General features: G+C 38.4%; 1 long non-coding RNA gene across 1 annotated transcript; it reads left to right on the forward strand.

Moving 5' to 3' along the window:
* Positions 1-802: 802 nt before the first annotated feature.
* LOC139702198 (uncharacterized) lies at positions 803-6,175 on the forward strand. Its single transcript, XR_011704788.1, has 2 exons — positions 803-902; positions 5,959-6,175. It is a non-coding gene; the product is annotated as an uncharacterized lncRNA (long non-coding RNA).
* Positions 6,176-6,851: the final 676 nt, after the last annotated feature.

The following is a 6,851-nucleotide window of genomic DNA, read 5'->3' on the forward strand; positions in this document are numbered from 1 at the left end:
TAGAACACTCTGACTTTCACAGAGTCCATAAAATATAACTGAAAATTAAAAGTGATGTTCTCTGATCCTAATGATTCATCTTTTGCCTGGTGAGCAATGCTGAACCTGGTAGAACCGTTTTTGAAATATGTTCCCAAGTTGTTTGCTCTCATTTCTACTTAGGACGTATGTGTGTGTGTGTGTGTGTCAGCATCAAAGGGTGCCTGTACCCACCGCTCTTCAATTTCCAAAAAAAAACTTTCTCAATAGATCATTGAAAAGTTCTCTAAGCTTAAAAAAAAGATTCAGAAAGGCAGATGGCCAGGAGTAGTTTAGCCTTCCTCTGTGCAGGTGGTAAATGGCCCTTTTACATGGGATGAGAGTGCACTCATGTTCTTCTTCATCCTGTTCTGTTGGTTTGGTTTTGTGATGAAGTTTGACCAAAGCTGCCTCCCTCTCTGCCCTGAGCTGGTGCCTGGACTGAAGCAGAGACCACCAAGGCACAGAAGGGACTCAGGGCTCTCTCGGACAGGAGGGACATCTGCCTCCAGACTCCTATATCATTCCCCAGGCTGGGGATGGCAGGGGTAAATATGCCCTAGTGGCAGCAATGTTCCCTTCCTGCAAAGACTCAGGCACCCCTATGGGACATAGGTCATAGGACTTTCTGAATGGAGGAACACCACAAAGGGTCCCTGTCCTTTGAGGGCACAGCCTGAAAACACATGACCTTTCCCATGGAGCCACTGCTCCGCTGGGCATACCCTCTATGTCCACTAATCTTCTGCATATGCCCTTCTCTTGTTCCACCAGATGCAGCCAGAAAATGCAGCCTGCATTTCTGGAGATTTTCCTGCACACAGGGACAGCGCTCCCAGAAGGCCCCGGGCATGAGATGGCTGCATGCATGGTTTGCGGACATGGTAGGCAACCTGTTACAGTGAATTTTTTCAAAATGTCATTAGGACCCACAAGTGGGACATGATGTAGTGAGCTGGGCATGGTGGTAGACATCTGTAATCCCAGACGCTTGGAAGACTGAGGCAGGAAAATCGTGAGTTCAACACCAGCCTCAGAAACTTAGCAAATTCCTATTTCTAAATAAAAAATAAAGAGGGCTGGGGATGTGGCTTAGAGGTTGAGCACCCTTGGGTTTAATCCCTGGTACAAAAAAAAATAATAATATATTGAGATGTAACTGGCATTTAAAACAAAATGGAACAAAATTTTAAAAATAGCGTACATAATGGTAAGCTTTTTTTTTTTTTTTTTACCTTATAAGGTGTCCCCTTTCTCCATCATCGTATTTACCTTACTCTATCACAATGCACATTTCATCAGGACCCATCCTGCTGTGAGACTTCAGGCATCTCTAGATGCTCTGCTTTCACTTTCTTTGATGGCTTGCTTTTTTTTTCTTCCTAGATCCTCACATTAGCAAACTGCTTTTCCACTGATTCTTTAAATGCTGGGTTCTCAGGTCTCCATCTCTCAGGCTTTAAGCTTTGCCTGGTGATCCTAGTGACATGGACAGTTGACCCCCACTCATCTCTTGGTTGGCATCCCACCTTTCTCTTTCTCTGAAGTGCCAGATCCATATATAAAATATATATGCTGTATATGCTAAATAGATGTGTGTATATGTATGGATCTCAGTTCTCTATGTATTCTAGATATCAGTTCTGTGTGTCTCCGATACATCATATCTTATTCTGATCACTGTCTTTTCAGTTCCTTGATGGTGTTGTTTGTAGCACAAGAATTTATGGTTGGGCAAGCTCCAATTTATACTTTTTTCTCTCTCATTGCTATGATTTTGGTGATAGCTAAGAAATGATGGTCTAACCCACTATCATGAAGATTTATTCCAACAGTGTTTTCAGAGTCTTGTGGCTTGGGTTCTCCTCCTTGTTAGATGATCCGCGTTGAGTTGCTTTTGTAAATGGGGGAGGTAGGAGGCTCCACTTCATTCTGATCATCCTGCAACACTTGCAGTGGGTTGTCTTGATGCTCTCGTTGGAAACCCTTTGACTATACCTGTGAAGACTCTCCATTTTATTTCATGAAATTATTTGTCACTCTTCATACCAGTACTCATTCTCTTAGTTACTGTAGCTTTTGAGAAAGGCATGAAATATCCAAGGTTGTATTAGTTGTTGCATCTAAAAGTTCAAAGGAAATTAGATACAGAACAATCAGAGAAGTGGGTCTCTCTTTCTAGAGAACCAGCTGTCAGTAATCCCCAAGACTTGAGATCCCAGGGGTTACTCTGTGTCTTGTCACCATGCCTATTTACCACCCACTGGCCTTGAGGGAGGCTCCGTGCTGGGCAATTGGAGATAAACTGTGCTCAGGAGGTGAGGTGACTTTCCCGTGGTCACACAGCTGAGAAACTCTGGGACCAGAGCTTGAAGGCTGCCTGGGTCTAGAACCTCTGCTTTCCACTGCTTCCTTCTGAACTAACACTGACCTGCAGGAGTCACTAGGAGGTGCCAGGCACATTGCCCTGGTCAAAACATTTCTTTGATGTGGTAAAATAGACATGACATAAAACTTGCCATTTGAATCATTTGAAGCATACAAAGCAGTGGCACTGAGTACATTTTATTTCATTGTTACTCCATTCCTATGTTTCTCCAGCACTTTCCGTCTTCTCAAATTGAAACTCTGCTTCTATTAAACACAAACTCCCCACCTCTCCCCCAGTCCCTGGTACTCACCATTCTATTTTCTGTCTCTATAGATTTAACTACTCTAGTTGTCTCATTTAAATGGAATCACACAGTATTTGTCCTACTGTGACTAGTTTCATTCACTTACAGTAGTATCTTCCAAGTTCATCTGCATTGTGGCATCTATCCAAGTTCCAATCCCTTTTTCAAGGTTGATAATATTCCACATACGTATATGTCACACTTCATTTATCCATTCACTGGTCGATGGACATGGGTTGTTTCTACTTCTTGGTTACTGTGAATGATGCTGCTATGAGGCTGAATGTGAAAATAGTTGCCCAAGTCCTTGCTTTCAATTCTTAGCTGGATCATGTGGTAAATTCTATGCTTAATTTTTTTGAGGAATTCTCAGAGTTTTAAAATGTCACTTTTGAAAATGATTTCAGAACTGACAGTATTACCTTTGGGTTGCACTCAACAGAAGAAATTTTTGTCTTCCTGAGGCTAGTTTTTCTGTCTAAAGAAAATAAATAAATAAATAAATAAGCAATTTTGGTGAAGCAGGTCAGGCTAACTTGGAGAATGTGACAGTGGAACAAAATCTACTTTTTGTGGTGTGCTTCCTAGTTAAAGAAGCAGTGCTTCCTCTGTGGGACTGTTAATTCCAATAAAAATGTTAACCAGGAGTGAGAGGAAGACAGGCCTAAGAACCAGAGTAAGTCCCACCCCAGGCTCTGAGGACATTTGCAGGACAGAGTATCCAGAGCATTCACTCAGCATTGGGTGGCACAGAGTGGTGCTCATCAGGTGCCAGCTTCTGTTCCATGTTATTGCTGAAGAGGAAGGTACAGGCCTTGGAATTTGGGGGCAGGGACCTATTTTGTTAGTGGTAATAGCTGGAGATGCCAGAGGCTGTCATGAGGGTCCTTAATCAAGGTTGGATGTCAAGGGCCAGGCACCAAGATGGCCCCATGGTTTGTTGTCTATATATGATTAAGAGACTTATTAAAACCCAAAGATGAACATGACTGTGTACAGTGAAATATGGAGCTCCTCTCTCTCTTTTGTTCCCTCCCTTTCTTCCTTTCTCTCCTCTCCATCTCTTTCTTCCTTCCTTTCTTCCTTATGAATAGTACTTACTGAGTATTCTGAGTACTGAGTGTTTAGTATGTGCCCAGCTTGCCAGCTTGAGATATGTTATTGAAGAACTAAATAAAATCCTGCCTTTAAGGAGTTTATATCTTATGAAGTAAACATCAGAAGTCCAGGGAATTTGATCTTCTATTTTACTGATGATAAGAACATATGTTTAGAAAACTGAAGAGCTTTTGCTAAAATAAATAACAGAATTGGAATATAGAAAGAAGTGTCTGGAAACAAATTCAATGGATTTTAAAAATGACATCATTTATTTTTAAATAGAAATGTGTTTTTTCATGAGAATAAAATATCTCCCCAAACATAAAATTTCTAAAAAGTTCTTTTTTTTTTCACCAAATACATGCAAAAAACATTAGAAGAAAGATATAAAATGTCTTTGTAGAGTGTAAACTAGTTACTGAATACATGGAGAGGCATCCTGGGCTTATATAGAGTAGTTCTTAGAGCCTAAAAACACAAATCTTTGATAAATACATGTGCAAACATCATATCTAATTAAATTTTATGTTTATTATTCATATGTATAATATACTGAAAATATTAATAATTTTTATATATTTATTTTACAGAGGTGATGCAATTCCCAGTATCATTTCAATGGATTTTATTGGAATTAACAGAAAGTATTTTAAATTTGTTATAAAAAATAAATATGTAAAAATTGTTAAGAAAATTTTAGACCAGAAATATAGAGTTGGGTGTCTTGCTCTATCTAAAGTAAAACAATATAATAAGGTAAAACAATATAATGTAAGATAATAAAAGATAAAATAATAATATAAAATATGATAGAAACAATATAATACTACTGTAACCCAATAGAATAGAATTGGCAGGAAAAAATGAAACAGATCAGTTGACTTGAGATAGATCCAAATGTATACAGAAATTTAATATGTGTTCAAAACAACATTGTAAAAAATGTTTTATTGTGTACATTTGTGGCTTACCAAATGATTCTATGGGATACATATAAAAAATAAAATCATTACTGTAGTGAAGCCGATTAACACATAATCTCACATAATTAGTTTTTAAACATGAGCAGCTAAAATCTACTTATTTAGCAAAAATAAGTACAATTTTAGTTTTAAAAGATTTTTTGTATCTAAAGCAACATTTTATTTAGCTGGATGCAGTGAGAGGACACCTACCATTTGACATTTTTATTGTTGATTCTAGTTTGTTCATGCACAGTTAATCTCTCTCACACACACCTCTTCTAAATCAGGGTGAGGATTAGGGTTGAGGACTCTGGGGATCTCACATAAATAGAATCATTCAGTATTTTTTTCTTTGAGTATTGACTTATTCCATTTAGCACAATATCATCAAGGATCAATCATATTGTAATATATGTCAGAATTTCTTTCCTTTTTAAAGGAAAATAATATTTCACTGTATGTACGAACTATATTTTTTCTATCAGTTCTGCTGATATAAAATTGATTTTAATAATGTACTTTATTTAATCCTGTAAACCCCACATATTATAATTCCAATGTGTAATCGGTGTAACAATTGAGGTGCTTTTGTTGGTTTTGTACCCAAGCTTTGGGGTCTGGTGCACATTTTATACCTAGAACGTGTCTCAATTCAGAATCAGCCAATTCAGCTATGCAGTGGCCATGTGTGGCTGGGGACTACCACTTTGGACACCCATGGTTCTAGATTACCTATAATTAGCATAGGGGTAAAGCTAGCATCCTTGTGAGAGAGTGGTCTCCTGGTGGGCACTTCCTGCTAACACAGGAAGTGTCGGCTGTGGAACCTTCTATGCGGTCAATGTGGGTAGAATGATTTGCATGTGACCTACCTTGCCTCCTCCTAAAGTTGAGAGGCTGACACCAGCACCATCCTGGTGACTGATGTGCCTGGGGTTCAGAGGCTCCCTGGCAGCATCTGGAAGGCAGAGATGAGAGGAAACTGTTGTTTTTTCTGGCCAACATACATGAAATTTGTTTTCTATGGCAATGTGGGTTCAGATCACTTCATCCATGTATTGACTTCACTGAGGAGAGGGGAATGGGCAGCTGGCTTCTGAAAGATATCCCAAGCCCTTTCAATGCCTCTTGTGCATCCTACTTGAAGGGGCTCAAGTAGGTTCTGTTGGTTTTTTTTTTTTTTTTTTTTTTTTTTTCAGGTGAACAAGAATGGATACCGTGATGGATTGGAAACCACCTATTGCTACATATCTGCACACCAAGTGAACATTTCTGTGAAAATATTGACAAGACAATGACATTCCACGTAACCTGCCTATTGTGTTTGAGGATCTTGGACACACAATTAAAATATGCCTCCTTGGCTTAGAAAACCTTTGCCACCAAATTGATAATAAATATAATGATAAATAAATACATTTCTGCTTAGCTTTCTCTAGGCAGCTTCTCCAATTATATGATATACCAAATATTAGGTCATAATTGAATTTTATAGTAATTTGGGAGGAAAGAAGAGTTTAGGGAAGAGACTATAACTCATGACAACTTGGAGACATGATGTAATAGATGGAAAGAAAATTGATTATGGCTTTAAAAGGACATTCATTTTATGGAATATGTTTAAAGGATAATTTCCTCTATACATTATAAAGCAATTTAGGAAACTGGTCCATAAATATTTTAGTAATAATTTTTTTTCTTTAAGAAGAAATTATAATCTGTGCCTCCCTCCCCCTCTGGCTGTCAGTCACTGAACTGAGTTGTCTTGATATTTTATTTAAATGTGATCCACATTTGTCAAGCTTCTGTGTTTCAAGGATTGTGTTGGAGTCTCTTGAGAGATAAGCACATGCTAAGCAGTCCTGTTAATGTAATATTTATGCTAATGCAAACCCTGTGAAGCCAGTTGGAACATCCCCTTGGACAATGTGGGGATGAGTCTCAGCATAGCTGTATTTGACAATGATTTCTGCTGATTTTTTTTTTTGTGTGTGTTAACTGACAAATTTGTGAGAGGATGGATTGGAGGAATAAAACACTCAGATTTCTGCCCTGATGTCATGATTCTGCCCCCAAGACAGATATAAATACA

This window comes from Marmota flaviventris, chromosome 16 (assembly GCF_047511675.1).
Source record: "Marmota flaviventris isolate mMarFla1 chromosome 16, mMarFla1.hap1, whole genome shotgun sequence".
NCBI classification, from domain to species: Eukaryota; Metazoa; Chordata; class Mammalia; order Rodentia; family Sciuridae; genus Marmota; species Marmota flaviventris.